This window comes from Triturus cristatus, chromosome 8, assembly GCF_964204655.1.
Source record: "Triturus cristatus chromosome 8, aTriCri1.1, whole genome shotgun sequence".
Classification (NCBI taxonomy): Eukaryota; Metazoa; Chordata; class Amphibia; order Caudata; family Salamandridae; genus Triturus; species Triturus cristatus.
The window spans coordinates 587491284-587509095 of NC_140591.1; positions in this window are offsets into that span (position 1 = coordinate 587491284).

A 17812-nucleotide genomic window follows, 5' to 3' on the forward strand; every position below is an offset into this window, starting at 1 on the left:
TCCCAAAACGCGTTTTCCCTCTGTCTTATGTCTATGGGGATTTTTAATTTTTTAACACAACTACAACCTGAACCGCTGAACGGAATTACACCAAATTTGGTAGAAAGATAGATGTTTATACAGAAAGTGTGCTTTTTGTGATTTGGTGTAAATCTGTTCAGGGGCTTTAGAGATATTTAAGTAAAAAAAAATAGACTTCTGAAATCCTACTGAAATTTTATTGGCTGCCAACACTTCAACTAGGAAGTGTTGGCCGCCATCTTGGGACTTTCCTTGAAGCCGAATCCCACAAAAAAGTAAAAAATAAAGAAAAGGGGGCAGGGTAGGAATACCCTGACCCCCAAAGGGACCCCGCCAGGGGTTAAAAGCTATTTTTTTCAAATTTTCGGCAGGCAGGAGTCGCACTGTATCTGTGAAGCCCGTAGAAAAAAAAAATGAAGCGAAAGCCCCCGCAGTCTTTATTGATTGGCCCCTGGGTGGGCCAGGTCCTGAGGGCATTGTGTAAATAAAGGTAGGGGGCACATGAGCGCCCCCTCCCGGGGCCTATTATGCCCTGGGGACCACCACTTCCCAGAGGATTCTTTACAAATGAATGCGAGGAGGCCTCTACAGTGGGGATTTTCTGAAAAGATTGTAGGGGTCTGCTAGGACCCCCTTGCAGCCCTGGGGGCCACTACCTACCCAGGGTTTTAATTTTGAAAAAAAGGGGGTCCATGCGGAAACCCCCAGCCCCAGGGACCGCCACATCCCTGAGGCTATCGCATATGTGAGTGGGGGGTTATGCAGACACCCCTGCAGCCCTGGGGACCACCCCTTTCCAGGGGCAAATGACAAAAAAGGAGCGTGTCGCACAGCCCTCCTCCAAGCCATTAATGGCCCTGGGGACTGCACTCCCAGGGCTAGCTCCTGCAATGTCTCGGAGTGCCCACTCCCATTGTATTGCAGTTTGCTATGGCTTGGCAGGATCTTTAAAGATGGGCGTGGCTTCCAAAGAGATCTAAGCAATTGCACTGTGTGGGACTTACTGGAGGTAACAGAAGGAGTTGTTAGCCCCCAAGGACATTCCTGGGGGCCAACTACCCCTCCTGTTACCTTCAGTAGGTCCCACACTGTGGGCTTGCTGGGACACCTTCGTGGCCCACCCTCTTTCTTTTCCACTCTGCAAACATGCCTCCTGGTGCACTACTAGTTTGGTGATGAAGTCCCTTTGGCTGCTGAGGGTCCTTAGGGTCAACAATCCCTCCTGTGACCTTCAGTAAGTTCCACACAGCAGGTTTGCTAAGAGGTCTTAGGAGGCCATGCCCCCTTTCCCCACCACTCTACAAACGCGACTCCTAGTGCACTACTGCTTGGGGAATGAAGTGCTCTTGGATGCTGAGGGACCTTGGGGTGCAAGAAGTCCTCCTGGTACCTCCTGCAAGTCTTACACAGCGGGATTCCTGATAGCGGGTCGGAGGCCCCACCCCTTTCTTGACCACTCTGCAAATGCCATTACTACTTAAGAAACCATAGAAATTCACTGAAAAAACATAGTTTACAGGAATGTTATAGTTGTTATAGTAATTAGCATTTTAAAAAACCTTAGAAAGTTACAGGGACATTATAGTTAGGAAATGGAATTTTAAAAAACTGCCTGCACCTGCCTACAAGGGGATGTCTGGGGGGGTCCATGGGACCCCTTTTTCTCCCTGCAAAGGGCTTCTCTCAGGAGGCGCACTGACAGTGTGCCAGCTTTTAGGTGGTAAACTGTTAGTGCACCTCCTGAGGACTTCTTTGCCCCTGTGCCCTCGTCGGTGATACGGCGCAGGTGCAGAGGCAAAGAGATTCCCTCATTTGCATGAGGCACGCCCCCATGCAATTGAGGGAACGCCCTTTTGACAACAGCATTTGTGATTATTGTGCGCCAGCTCTAGTGGTATTATAGAAGAGGCCGCACAGGTGTCTGCACCCCCTTCTGTAATACCGAAGTGCTACATAGAGTGGAATGTCAGAGTAGAGTAGAGTGTTGTGGAGTGTCAGAGTGTCAGAGTGGAGTAGATGGTCATAGAGTGGAGTTTCATAGAGTAGAGGGATGTAGAGTGATGTGGAGTGGCACAGAGAGGAGTAAAAAGGGGTATAGAGTGGAGTAGCGTGTCACAGAGAGGAGTGTTGTAGAGTGGAGTGTCATAGAGTGGAATGGTATAGATGGAGTAGAGTGTCAGACTAGAGTGGTATAGAGTGGAGTATAGTGTTGTGGAGTAGAGGGGCAAGTATCGTGGAGTAGAGTGCCATTGAGTGGAGTGGCATAAAACGGCAAAGTGGAGTGTGGTAGAGTGGTGTAGAGTGTCATAAAGTGGAGTGGGTTGAATGGAGAGAGCGTTGTAAAGTGGAGGAACGTAGAGTGGAGTTGCCTAGACTGGAGTGGCATAGAGTGCAGCACCATATAGTGGACTGGTGTGGTGTGAAGTGGAGTGGCGTAGAGCGGAGTAGAGTGTCATGGACTGAATTAGCACAGAGTGGCCTGGCATAGAGTGGAGTAGAGAGGAGTAGAGTGGCGGGGAGTAGAGTAGAGTGGCATACAGTGGCATAGATTGGAGTAGAGTGGCATAGAGTGGAATGGAGTGGTGTGGAGTAGAGTGGGGTATGGTAGAATGGGGTGGATTGGAGTGGATTGGTGTGGAGTAACATAGATTGGAGCTTGTGCTGGCGTGTGGAGTGTTTTAGAGTGGAGTAAAGTGTCATTGAGCAGAGTAGAGTGGAGTGACATACAGTGGAGTGGCACTGAAAAGAGAAGCATAGAGTGGGGTAGAGTGGCATAGAGTGGAGTGGTACTGAGTAGAGAAGCATAGAGTGGAGTAAAGGGGAGTGGAGTAGCGTAGAGTTGAGTAGCATAGAATGGATTGTTGTAGAGTGGCGTAGAGTCAAGTGACATAGAGTGGAGTAGAGTGCCATAGAGTAGATTACCATATAGTGGAGTAGAGTGTTATATACTGAAATGGTATAGAGTGGACTACAGTAACCTAGAATGGAGTGGTGTGGAGTAAAATGTCATAGTGAAGTGTAAAGTGGAGTGTTACAGAGTGAAGTGTCATAGAGTTGAGCACAGTGGAGTGTCATAGAAGAGAGTCATAGAGTGGAGTAGCATAGAGTGTTGTACAATGGAGTGGCATACAGTGAAGTAGAGTGCTGTCGGGTGAAGTGGCATGGAGTGGAGTGCTGTAGAGTGGAGTACAGTGGGGTAGTATGTTGTTAAGTGGAGGTGAATAGAATGTTATAGAGTGCCGTGTCGTAGAGTGGAGTGGCATAGAGTGAAATGGCGTAGAGTGAGTAGAGGCAAGTGGAGTGGCATGGAGTGGTGTAGAGTGGAGTTGCATTGAGTCAACCGGCATAGAGTGGAGTAGAGTGAAGTGGCATAGATTGGAGTGTCATAGAGTGGAGTAGAGTGTCATAGAGTGGGGGGTCATAAAGTGGCATAGAGTGAAGTAGAGAGCCGTAGGTTGGAGTGGCGGAGAGTGGAGTTGATTTGAGTGGAGTGGCATACAGTAAGGTATGCATGGTATGGTAGCACACTGCTTTTACAGGCAACACATTTTCAAGTGAAATTACCACTACATTTGCACAAATATACAGTTTTACTAATAAAACTACATAGCACACACACATTATTGTGTGGAAAAGGGCACCACCTAGTTGTTTTGGTCATATTCAAATATTTATTTCCCCCTCACTGCAGGATTACCAAAAATGTGCTTCATTTGTGCTTTCCAAATTCTGAAATATATGTACAATTCATTTACTGGCATTTACATTATGTTGTGTGCTATACAAAAATAACATCACACAGTCATTCCTTTCAACCCGCAGTACCCAGCAAGATTATCACATAAATCTTCCCACTTTGCAGTCAGAGAAAGAAAAGTAAACACCAAGCTCCCTCGGAAGACAGAGCCTTAAATTTGACCTTTGTCTTTGAATGCACAACAAATGTGACACAATTAAATCAACAACACAAGGGGGTGGCACTGGGGGATTTGATTGGCAGAGCTCTTATGCAAATGATGGGAATGTCAAGGGTTGTTTAACCACATGGATTCTGACGGATTAGACCGCTGCAATAGAAGATACGATAGTGCTGCTTGGAGCCAGGCTTCCAATTTGGTAACAGACACGGGTGTATTGCCATTGAAATGTAATTTTTACACACGAGACAACTGTACCATTGATGAGATCTCTTTATTGATTTGTTTGCAAAAAATAAATAAAGTTAAAAAAAAAAAAAACACAATTAAATCAAAATGTAAAGACCTGTTTATTGCTTGTTCACTTCTGAACTCCAGTCTATTTTTATAGGTGCTTCAGCACCCCAGACTCCCTCAACATCCAGCACCTATGACATGGGCCTGAAACTAAGGAAGAGGATTATTTAAGTTATGCTATTTATTTGTAAAGAGCAAAGACCAAACTAAACAGCTCTTACACAGAAAACTGATCTTCGCAGGCTTGCACGCTTGATTAACTGGCAGAGATAAGGAGAATCAGTCAAGCAGAAAAATAGGATGCGAGAAACCTTTCCAAAGAAATATAGTATGTTTACTGCTGTGAACTAGCATACAGGAGATACCTCAAAACATATGTACTCTCCTAGAGTGCCTCACAAAAAAGAAAAAAGAGTTCTCAGAATGAGAGCACTCACAGAAGATTACAAGAAGCCAGTCAGAGTGGTAGAAAACAGGCTATGCTCCACAGGATGGACAATGACATGCTTGACAGTCTAGAACAAATAAAGCAAGCAAATAGAAAGCAGGCAAATGTGAGTTACAAAACACAAAGCCAATGGTAAGCAATGGGCGGAATGCATTCCCGGGAATCTTTCAGCATGTCCCCAATAAGTCTTTGCAACCAGACAGCAGCCTGAATGTTTGCCCGAATATTGTTACAGTTTACTCATCCTTGCAGCCGATTTAGCACATCTTTTTGGAACATTTTACAAGTCCTACCTAATAAGAAAATGAGCCTATAATTGTTTGAATCCCAACCCATACCTTTCTGCTGGAATGTAACCATAATTGTTGAACACCTAGAAGGTGGTATGGAATTTGTTGCAACAACTAGATTGAAAACCTTGATTAATACACAGGACCAGAACATGGACACGACTTGATGCAGATCTATAGGTACAAGGTCGGGCCCAGGAGGTTTTTTGCCTTTTCATACTCACTCAATGATACCTGTTTCGGCTCTGAGGTCAGTATAGTAAGGTATGGGCAGTACGAACAAACCCCTCAATCTGGGCTAAACTATTTGCTCTCTCTGTTTTGGTTACAGTTCCATCCCAGTTTTATCTTAAACAGCTATCAATTCAATTCATGAAGCTTTATTCGGCACATGTAAATGACCATAAAAGCATAAACAAAAGAAACAACAATACATGTTAAAAAGACATAACAGCTAAAATTTACAATAGATAGTTATGATCAATGACTCATTAGACAATGCATATTATCTACATAAATATGTATAATTAATAATTAATAATCAGAATTCATTAAAACTCATACTTTTCCTGGAATTGATGCACTGGTTTAAAAATATAGCAGTATAAAAACAAATGTCTGCCGATTGCAAATTAAAAATTAAAGCCATAGCATGTTTGGCTGTACGTACTCCGTATTTAACAAACAAAGGTTTCAAAAAAGCTATACGGAAGCTCGTATACAGTTTACAGAACAGCAGAAGGTGCACAGTGCTATGTGTAGATACATCATCGCACCTACATGGCCCGATCGGATGTTTCTTTATATTTGGATGGGCTACTAAACAATGTGCCATCCCAAATCTTAGTCTGGTTAGCATAAATTTGTGTGAACACCTAGTCACCATAGCTAGGTAAGATGGAAAACCCTCCACTAAATTATATCTATTATAGAAAATGACAGAGGACAATGATCCGGCTATGATTGCTCGTTTCCTTTCCGCATAAGTCAGGAATATGCTTTTCATTTCTAATTTGGAGATCGTTGATGCTGCACTAGGGTTATTTAAAATATTCAGGTTAAAAATGTCTGAAAAACAAACAACGACATACTTAACCCAGGAAATATCTCGGTATTTATCCAAACGTAAACAATACTCGACAATAGATCTATTAAGTGACTTCTCATCGCCAAGCCAAAAAGACCGCCAAATCATCAGTGGTCTAAGCGATAACAAATCGATTAGATAATTAATGGCTAGTTCTCGATGGCTTAATTCAGTTGAGACAGAGATGGGCAAAAACAGGAGCTTTTTTAAAAAGGTATTTTCCTCTAACTGTAAGTTGTAAGCACAGCTATAGCCCCATACTCCCGCCCCATACAGAGCTATGGTCACACATCTAGCTTGGTAAATCTTGAGCATATCCCTGGTACGACGATCCCCAACTTTTGCAGCAAATCTATAAATACCATGGGCATTTTTTGCCATTTTGTTCTGGATATTATTAAATTCATTGTTCCACTTCCTGTCATTGGAGAAGGTAATACCTAAGTAACAAAATTTGTCCACCTGTTGCACCTTTTCACCGTCTATGAAAAAGGCATTTAACTTTTTAGCTTTAGCTCCGCAGGTCATGGTGTGCGTTTTCCCCTTGTTAATCACTAATTTTCTACCTTTAATAAAAGAGGAAAAACTATCCATTAATCGTTGTAGTCCAACAGGTGTTCTAGAAAGTAAAACAGCGTCATCGGCATATATTAACACCGGCACCGGAACACCGTTGATCTGGGGAGCATCAGCATTAACTTTTTTTAAAATATCATCAATTCCATTGATAAATAAAATAAATAGGAGGGGTGCCAGAACACAGCCCTGTCTGATTCCTCGTGTAACACAGATTTTTGGGGTACATTCTCCTCTGGTTCCAAAACGTACATTGGTTTTCAATTTCTCGTATAACCTAGCGAGAAAAAAGATTATACCTTCTGGTGCTCCTAGCTTTAATAAGGTTGGCCATAGAATAAAATGATCTACCATATCGAATGCGCTGCTCAGGTCTGCAAAGCAGAGATACAGGGAACCGGGTTCCGCTTCAGTATATTTCCCAATCAGTAAATCAAGATTGATGCACTGGTCGAGCGTACCCCGTCCCTTCCTAAAACCGTACTGGCTGTCGGCCAGTATGCTATCCTGCTCAGCCCATTCCTCTAATCTCACTAGCATGACTCTACTCATAACCTTAACTGAAGAGTCAAGTAGAGAGATTGGGCGGTAATTCTTAGCGTCAGACCTACTTCCCTTTTTATGAATTGGCACGATAATTGATTCACCCCAGGTTACAGGGGCCTCGGCACACACAGCTGCATTAAAAACAATAGTTAAAAGAGGGCCCCAGACATCTGGTGCAGCTTTATAGATGTCTATAGGTACCCCATCCGGACCCTGGGCTTTCCCTCCTTTGCTAGCACGTATACCACACTTAACCTCACTAATAGAAATGTCCAGGGGCAAAACAGGCCACTTATTGGGACTGGCATCAGTGACATTATTAGAGTCAAAAATGCTAGAAAAATGTGCAATCCAACCCTCGCTTGATACGTTAGAAGTCAACTGAGGTGTTTTTTCATCCCTTAAAAAAGGCGAGTTAACCGCGGCCCAGAATAGGGTACAATTCGATAACTCTGCTGCTTGGTTGAGGGAGTCCCAAGCCTGTTGCTGCAATTCACGCTTCCTCTGTTTGAGCGCACATTTATAATCCGTTCTCAGTTTAATTATCAATTTTTCGTCCCTGGGCTTCGCTGCCAGTGCCCGCTTGAGGTCAGTTAATGTGGAAGTGCAATGGTGATTAAACCAGCCCGGTCCGTTCCTACATTGGCCGCTATTACATCCAGTAAACTTGGCATCAATAGCTTTATTAATTAGGTTAAAACAATATAAAACCTTCTCAGAGTCACAACTATTTTCTAAAATAGAAACAATGTCCAGCAGGCTCTCTTTAATTATGGAGCTAGTTAGTTCATCAGCTCTTTCACCTGTCCATCTTAGCCTTACACCATTAGTCCTGTGTGGTTCTACATTGGTGATAATAATTCCTACATCCACCGAGCTGCCAGCCCAGAGGTTGGTGTCCAAAATAATATGATTGTGATCACTTAATGTAGTTACTTCAATTCTTGGTGGATCACAGTAAGAACTGATATTAGAAGATATGATCACATGATCAATGACAGAGCTGGTGTGCCAATTTTTAAAAGTGGGAATGGATAGACCGTAAGCATCTTTACAACACTCCATTATTTCCAGGTCATAGCAGCCCATGAGCTTCTGCAATGCTTCCCCATAACTGCTATGCCCGAAATGCAAGACATTCCAGCCAGCATTATTGGTAACCCCACAGGCCGTTTGTGTAGACAATTCACACAATGTGGTATTAAAATCCCCTACCCAGATAAAATCAAATACAACATTCTCATCCAGACATAGATTTTCAATAGCGCCGGCTAAGTCTGTTACTACTTTGACCCGGGTACCATCAAAAATATTGTTGTAGTAATTAATCAGTAGAACATTATGGTCTTTATCATCAACAAGCCAGAGGATCTGCACAAGTTCCCCTACAGGGATATACTTTTTAACCACAATGGGACGACAAATCGTTACAAGTATAAGGAGACCACCTTTCGCTCTACCTATACCTCCTCCCAGTGCCGGTAGATTATAAGAGACAAATCCCTTGTAGTTAACTTCATCTTTACACCATGTTTCCTGAAGACATAAAATGTCATGGGCATTAATAAACGTTAACCATCCCGGGTCCCTCTCCTTTGATTTCAACCCTGCCACATTCCAACAAACAATAGTAATACCTTTACCCCTAGCACAGTTGCTATCATGCATCAGACCATTATTTCGTCCCCTATTCTCGTTCTGGTTTAAATTACGTATGTCCCCACATTCAGGCGGTGCCCTTGTATCCACCGCCAATTCAATTACTGTTTTGTTGGGGATCTCATGGGCCACGATATTATCTATACATGTGTCTACACAGGGATTAATAATCTCCTGGGGTGAAAACTGCCCTGCCTGATTGAGTCAATCGTTTGCATCCAAAAAATTTAAGGGTTGAAATCGGTTTTGCATTAAAATGTCGGGGTATGGCCTTTGTATGACCGGGCAGAATCTACTTCTTCTATTCTCATAGGGTGCGATGTTATGGTGACTATAGAAGAAAGCAAGCGAGCGGGCACACACATTATTATCGGTAATTGGTAATGAGGCAGCTCTCAGTAATACAGTGACAGCATGTTGAGGGTTTTTAAAATTTATAACGCAATCACCACTAGTACTTTTCTTAGAGCTCCCTATCCAATTTACCCTTCTGGTAGTCAAAACTTGATCAGAAAATACAGTTGGGAATCCACAGTGTCTGTGCATCCAGGAAACAGTTTTATTTTTTAAAGACTCGTGTGTTTCCTGGTGATTCCCATTCTCGACAGGGGGGACATTAGTCAAAACTACCACATATGGTGCGCAATCAGGAGGGAGATTAATGGCGCGCCTTACCAAAGTCCAGTCCTCATTTCTATCGGGCATTAATACAGCCTGACTATCATTACAGGCTGAGGGCTGGGCTAGCGGGGGATTCTGTACAGCATTCCTGCTAATATCTGTACCTGTATCTCCCCCAGAGGGAGCAACCTGAGTGTCATGATTACTTATTATTGGAGCTGATACACTGTCCGCTTCCTCCACTGTTTTCTTAAGGAGATCACCTAATCTATTAACCTCTGCGGTTAGCTGATCAATTTTTACCATAAGAGGTTTAATAATACCCTTAATCTTTGAGTCAATGGTGCTTACTAAGTTTTTAATTTGTTCAGCATCCAATTTAACTGCGTCATTATTTGCCGTAATATCCTCGTCCTTATCTAAGTTCTTAAGGGGGCTAACTGCTCTTTTTCTTGCGGGACGTGAACCCCCGCGTTTTATCTGGGTTTTCCTACATGCTCTGACCACTCTAGGTACTGGGGTCAGTGAGTGCGGCACTATAGAATCAGTAGAAACCTCAAGATCGACTAAGGTGGAGGTATTCTGCTCCGTCATTTCCCTAGCAGGAACACCAAGATTAGTGCAAACACTACTACTGTCGTCCAATGCCAATGGATCAGGTAGAGATTGCATAATAGGTAATGGGGGGGGACTACTTAGCCCTAAGGATAGTCGCCTCTCGCAATTGATTTTGCTTGCAATCTTCACTAAGTAATTATCCAGAGTCTGAGGCATTGGGGGAACTTTTTGCTTTGACATGTTTATCAGTAACAAATTATCACTAAAAGATCGAATAAAGCTTTTCCGAATTACACACAAATGGTAAAATATTAAAATCCGTTTACAAGCAGGGTTTTAGTTAACCAACATATGTGAACCCTTAGTTTGAAACAAATAATAAAACCTCACTGTGTACAGGACACAAAGACCGACGGCCTGTATGAATCAAGGTCTTTGGCCCAGCCCAGTCACGTCCTGTCCCGGACTGTCCGCCCTTTGTCCAGGCTTCGTCCGGCGCCGCCCGCGCGCGGTCCCGCGACGCGGGGGAAGTGCTGTGCTTAAGTGCGCTCAGTGCGCGGGAGCGGCGTTGGCGGCTTTCTGGCCGCTAGGGAAGCTGGGGGTTGTAGTCCCTGTCCTCCTCTCTGCGGCCGCTTTGAAGGAAGCTGCGGCGGCGCAAGGGGTGAGTTGGCCCAGCGACCAGTGCAGGAATAGGGCGCCTGATCCACACCAGTGTCTGCCCCCTCGGTAAGTCTGAGACACCCTCTCCTATCTCCAGCCGCCAATTTGATACTGCCGCTCTATATCCCTCCACAACTCCCAGCAACAAACGCATGTATTGGCAGGTTTAACAGTTCCTTCAGGAATCATCTCCCACAGCCGTCTCAGGGTAGCGCTCGTTCATTCAGGACCATAGAGTGTGTCTCTAGTGTGAACATATGGCTCGAGGTGTCTCGCCGCGCTTGCAAGCCCTCGCCCAGCACTTAGCAAACACGCGGTGTCCCGATGCAAGTCCAATTTTTTACCGTGCCTCAGAGGTCCCGGGAGCGTGCCCTCACCTTCCGCCTGTGTGTGGCTGCACCTTGCGCCTCAATTCGCTAATGTTCAAACAGGGAGGGTCGTCACCGGTATACTTCCTCTGTCCCTGGGGCCCGGGCTCGCCGCCGATCCCACCGCACCAATTAAACAGCTATCAACTGTTTCTTGACAAAGCAAAAAGTCCTGTCTTTAAATATATGTCAGTTGCTGGGTTATGTATCTGGATACAATAACTGAAATCTCCGACAGAAATCAAAATACTGGTTGGGTGGCACACTACAGGAATAACAGAAATGTATTTTAGTTGTTTAAGCCATGTGCCAAATTATGTAGGTCATACTCCTTTTCCAGGGGGAGAATCATTGCAGAGACCGGCCAAAACGCTTCAGCTTTGCGGACTAGATTCAAAGTCTTCCAAAGGGTAGCATGTTTTAACTTGGCTTTGGCATATCATTTATGTGTTTGATTGCCACTATTAATTACGTGATATTTTCGTTTTAGCATCTGGTAAAGCTTGAAGACCTTATATAATATTTGGACAACGAACAAGAGGGTACAGAACCCAACCTCCTTTGCTGTTCTCGCACCACCACAATAAACCCCAGTGTTTAAGGTAAGGAAACTGATGCTATATTACTTTTACATGGCAGTTAAGGGCTATATATGTGCAGTGGTCTACATGGTGGGTGGGGTCACATCAGTATCCATTTGAGGCATGGACCCATGTAATCAGTATCAAAAGATTGGACTGCTGGGATTTCCATTGAAGACAATGAATTGGCTCAAGTATAATAGTGACTGGTGTAAGCCTTCTGCTTCAACATAATTCCAATGTTTGTCTTTATGTTTCCCCCTTTTTAATTTGGAACATTCTACCCTCAGTGGATGGAATGTTATAATAGCCTTATAGCCCAGTTCCCTCGGGCAATACTGGTTGGTATAGTCCCTTGCCTAGTTATAGCCTTCATCTGTGGCTCGAGATATATGTCTGCTTCAGTGTCTTCAGCAATCAGCAAGCAGTATAGCATACAGAGGTAGCAGGCTGTAAGACTATATTTCTAACAGTCATATTGAGCGAAGGGGAGATGTTGGAGATATATTGCGAAAATGCATAAGATATGTATGTATGCAGATATTTTTTGTTTTTGCACCAAACCTTATACATTGTACTTTGATTATTGACAGGTAACTTTGACATTGGTAAGACACCATGAATGCAGTAGAGCAGGCCATTCATTGGACCAAGACGTGAAGAGAAACTAATTGTAAAACAATTAGGACCTGACTGGTCAGACATAAAACTACCACAAAGTGCCCAAGACAGAGGGAAGACTTACAGATGCCTGGTACACAAAAATTGATTGACTTACAGGGTGTACTTCAACAATTTCTCTGTCCTGCTTCTCACTGCTTGCTATTTGGTGGTGACATTCATTGGACAAAAAAAGGAGGAACAGACTTGAAGCATTTGTCAGATAAAACAAAGAAGCATGCACACACAAGAATCCATATGGAAAACCCGACGAGACTGGTAATGTTGGGAGACACACCGATTGAAGCCCACATAAGTGACACGTACCATAAATCAGCAAAGAAAAACAATGAAGCAGTTGACAGGAATAGAAACATACTTTTTTTTTTAATTGCTTCAGTTTCTGTGGAGCTTTTTAACTGCCATTACAAGGATTACAAGGACATGATGAATCTGAAAGTTCCTCAAATCTTGGTATATTCAAACGTCTTGTGAATTTAATAGCAAGCATAGACAATGAAATGGAAGCACATTTGTCAAGTGCTACAGTCTTTAAGGGCCCCTCTAAAATGATGCAAAATGAACTCCTTGAGTGTGTGATGGAGATTATAAGATTCTATACTATCCAACAGTTGAAAAATACAGACTTTGTGTCTATTCAGGCTGATGACACCACTGATGTGGCCACTAGAACACAGCCTGTATTAATCTTTTAATACCTTGACAATGACAGTAAAGTTTTGGAGAGGTTCTATGGGTTCATACATTTAAGAGACTCTAGTGTAAGTCTGGGCAGTGAACTACGCTCTGCCTGCAGAGTTTTCCGCACTCCGCGTTACGCAGAGCTTGCCAAGTTCAGAAAAACTGTGCTTCACACAGCAGAGCGGAGTTGTTTTCCTCGCTCGTGTACGTCAACGTCAAGTTGGTGAGTGCGAGCAAGGAAAATCCACCTGCCGGAGCGAATTCTCCTCATTCACGATCGCCAACATCAAGTTGGCGATCGTGGAAAATCAACCTCCCGGTAAGATTTCTCAACGCGGGCGGTCAGATTTCTCATTGCGAGTGGTCGTGTATGCTTGTGATCGCTCGCATTGAGAAACACCAGTTTGCGTTGAGAAAGCTGCTGGTCGAGTAAACATCTACTCGAGCGGCAGAAAGGAAGCAGCGCCCACTTGCACTGTGCAAGGTGCCATTCGCGATGATTGCACAGTGCGGACAAGCACCTGGCACTGAAAATCACAGCGAACAGCATTTATATAATGCACTTTGGCGCTCGCGGAGCTCCGCATAGTGCAGCAGAGGTTTTTTTGCACCAAACTCTGCGAACTCCGACCAGGCTTACTCTAGTGCAGAAACCAATACTTCAGCTATACCACGTGAACTGAACTTGATTTTTCCAGAGCTGCCTCAAAAACTAAAACGTATTGCACAAAGCTATGATGGTGCTTCAGTAATGAGTGGAATCTTTGGTGGAATACAAAAAAGAAATGGAAATGTGATCCTAATGCCCATTATGTGTACTATTATGCGCACCAGCGTAATTTTATTATGCAACAAGCAGTGTCAATGATCTCGGAGGCACACATTTTTGATTTGGATGTAGGAGGCATGGCCGCATTCTTCTCATGTTCCCCCAAAAGAATGGATGTACTTCAGAAAATTTTTACCAGAAGGTTTCCAGGAGGACCTCCCCAACTCATTGGAACTTTAACATTTATACAGTCAACCTTAGATTCCAATATAGGGTTGATCTTGGGAAATGTTTTGACACCACAGAAATCAATGTTGACTTTGAATCTAAAAGTCAGGATGAGGTCTGTGCCTTTGCTAGAACAGCACAAGACACAGAGTTTCAGCTCTTTCTGTTTTTATTTCATAAAATAATGCCTTATGTTGACATTCTATACAACCAGTTACAAAAATGCGAAATAGATACTGTCTTTGTGCAAAGAGCTGCCATGCAGTTTGTCACCAGCATGAACAAAGTCAGAGAAGAGATTGACAATTTAGACAGCAGACTGCCAAGCGATTCTAGTTTCTCAAACCATAGAAAAAACATCAGCAGTATGGTCCAAATTGCAAACGAGATATGTGACACCATAACTGTGCATGCAATCAAACGTTTTTCTTTTACAAAGCATTTGGTGAGTGCCACATTACCGCAAAGTGATCATTTTTCAAAATATGATACTTCCTTCTCTGAATAAGACTGTGGAAGCTTATCCTATGCTCAACAAAGAGGATCTAAGATCTGAATTAACTATACTGTACGGAATGTGTGTGTGTCGGAAGGCCGCTGGTGCCATTTCTTTGCTCGCTTTAATTCAGAATCTTTTTTATTGAAAAATCACTTACAAAGACAGTGGCTTTACTAAAAATAGTAATTACCACTCATATGACAGCAGCAGAGTAGGAATTATGTTTTTCCACTTTAAACAGAATCAAGACATTCCTGAAGAACACCATGATTGGGGAAAGACTGAATGCTTTAGCAATGCTCTCTATAAAGAGAGACCTTGCTAAGAGAGTCCCAGACTTTAATGTTCAATTAATTAAGAAGTTTGCAGCTATTTAAAACAGAAGTGCTGATTCTGTCTACAAAAAGTTAACAATATGTTAGCCCTAACATTTCTTGAAAGCTGCTAGTTTGTGACTTCCTCAGTTGTTCACCTGCTGTACAGATATTGGATACACTGAAATCACTGGTGTATTGCCTGACTTCAATCTGTCTAATGTTTACTTTAAGGTTGGTTGCTCTCAATGAGACTTACAGTGCCTTGTAGGGTGCCCTAATAATTTTTAATGTTCATTCCTTGCTGTCCCACAGTGTCCAGTCCGACAAATCACAATAGCTTGTTTTTCCTCAGTATATATAATTTATAAAGGTATATCAATAAATAAAGAAATCTGTGAGGTACTCAGCATTGTTATCTGAAAGTTTGTTGCAAAGTTCTGTGGTGAAACTGAATAGGCACCTACCTATGTTATTGTCATATGAAATCTCTTTATTCATGTCATGACTACAGTTTCACAATTTTTATTTTATTTATTTATTAACCATCTTGCTTTCTCAAATTTGCTTGAAACTTCATCATTTGCCCACTCTTTTTTCAAAACTTTCTCGGGGGCGAACCCCCTCAGCCCCCATTATACTGATCATGCTCGCTTGCAACAGTGCACTCAGCCACAACCTTTAAGTCCTACCACTTTCAAATGTCACCAGCTGCCACTACCCGAGGCGATACCTAAAAAGCATTGAACAATTTCTCACTCCATATTCATTGCACACAATAGATATGTCAGACGAAGTGAAGTGTGATCATTAAAAACTATTCTTGGCAGATGGGTTTTTTAAAGGAATGTTAGGAGTGTTAGTGCAAACAAAAGTGTGTTGATATATATTTGTCTGAGTACCAAGAAATATACAGCATGATTCATAAAGGTAAACTTACACTTTTGTGTAGGTTTACAATCGTTTGATATTCACAAAGTTATTTTACTAGTAATATCTATATGACTGCGGAGTCTCTGAACATAAAAAGATAATACTGTCCTATCTTCTAAGTTGCGGAGACTCCGCAGTCATAAAGATATGACTCATTAAATACCTTTGTGAATAGCAAACAATCGTAAACTTACACAAAAGTGTAAGTTTACCTTTGTGAACCAGGCCCATAGTTTGCCTACTGCCATATTTTGCAGGTCTGTATTATTTGGTCTCAAAGTTGTAAATCAGCTTCTCTTTGTTTTTAAATAGTCTGTGGCATCTTCGTTGTGGCATGAAGTCGAAGAAGGAAGAGAAAAGGGATGTAAAAGAGTCAATAACACAAGCCAATCTCTTTCTCAGTAATTAGGGTAAAATCCAATTCATTTAAAATGTTATATTAAATGACCGGGCAGTGCTCCCTTTGCAAGGACTTTTTCACTTTGGCTTAAAAAGTATTAAAACGGCGGGTTCTTAAAGACTTTGGGGCATATTTACAAGCCCCTTGCGCCACTTTTGCGTCACTTTTCCCATGTTAAAAGTGACACAAAAGTGGCGCAAGGGGCTTGTAAATCTGCCCTTTTGGGTGCAAAAAACAGAAATGCAAACCACCAAAACTGCAGAATTGCGCCAAATCTGCTACGCAACTGAGTTTTCTTTCACAATAGGGGCTTCTTCATAAAATACTGTACTCCAGCACTGCTTTTTCACCAGTGTATGTCCTGCTGCAGAATCTGTGCTGAGGGACGCACCTCAGTGTAGACCGCAGATGACCTAACAGTACAGGGCATATTTTAAAGTTTCACAGTACAGTTTTGTGTGTCAGGTACCTGGGCAATATTGTCTTTGTCTCAGGACCTCAGCAGCACAGTACTCTTTGTATAATGAAAGGATATCGGTTGATATTTCTAATTTTTGTTTTTGCAAACTACAATCTCAATGAAAACAAAAATGATCATAAAGATGACCCATTGACCCATGTTCTTTAAGTGGAACATTCTTTAAGTGGAACATTCTTTTGCAGTTAGTTCACTAAGGGAAATTCTGCTTTGCATTGACAAAAATTTGGGAGATTGAATATTTTTTTCCCCCGAAGAGTACTTCATCAAATGGTGTACACTGCCAAAATTAGGCTATGTCCCATTACCATCATGTATTATAATATGTAGTATCAGAACCTACTACCAATGAACGCACTTTTTTGCTCTCGTTTTCTATGCTCTCAGTTCCCTTGGATATTACAGAAAGTGCTGTCAAAGTTGATGCAGCCCCCTTCTGTGATTGGCATGTACAGGCAGAGAGTTAGAAGCTCTACAATGTGGAGTGAAATGGAAATTATTTCCCCCAGCATCTGCACCAATATTGCAGTTGCAGGAAATATTATAAGGAACCCCTAGAGGGGGCCCCTGAGTGAACATCTCTGGGTGGTAGTACAGTTTATAAGTCCTACAATTTGCACATTGGAAGAAGGTTTAGCGGGTTCCAGGATGTATACAGGGGCTCTGTCGTGTCGCTTCGTAACAGACTCACAGGAGACAGGTAAGGATGAGTGAATACTTTATTGGAGTCTATGTTGTTGTCGCCGTGCCCACGCACGTCTGCCCACCTCGCTCCCTTACTCTGCAATGCCCTCCCACATCCCCTGACCGGATGTGGTGTCCGGTTCCCTTCGTGTCCACCTAGTGTCTTGCAGGGTCCTAGTGCCCTGCCCTCAGGTCACTACATCTCCCCCTTTTGTCACAAAGAAGTGACGAGAAAAATGAAACATAGAGATGTGTAGATAGAGATAGATGCAAAGTCTGCCCGGGCACTTGTCGGTGTGCCTCCCATCATCACATTTCTTCTATTAGTCTTTTTGGACGTCTGCATGCTCTTTTCTGGCTTGCTTCCGTCTGTTGCTCTTCTGCTGGCCCCTCACCATTGTTATGCTCTTGCTCTTCTTGTTCTACTGTGTCCTTATCCTGGTCCTCTCTTTTTTCCTCTTTTAGTTCTTTGAAATGTGAACTGTTTCGTGTTATCCGCTGATGTGCTGATTCTGC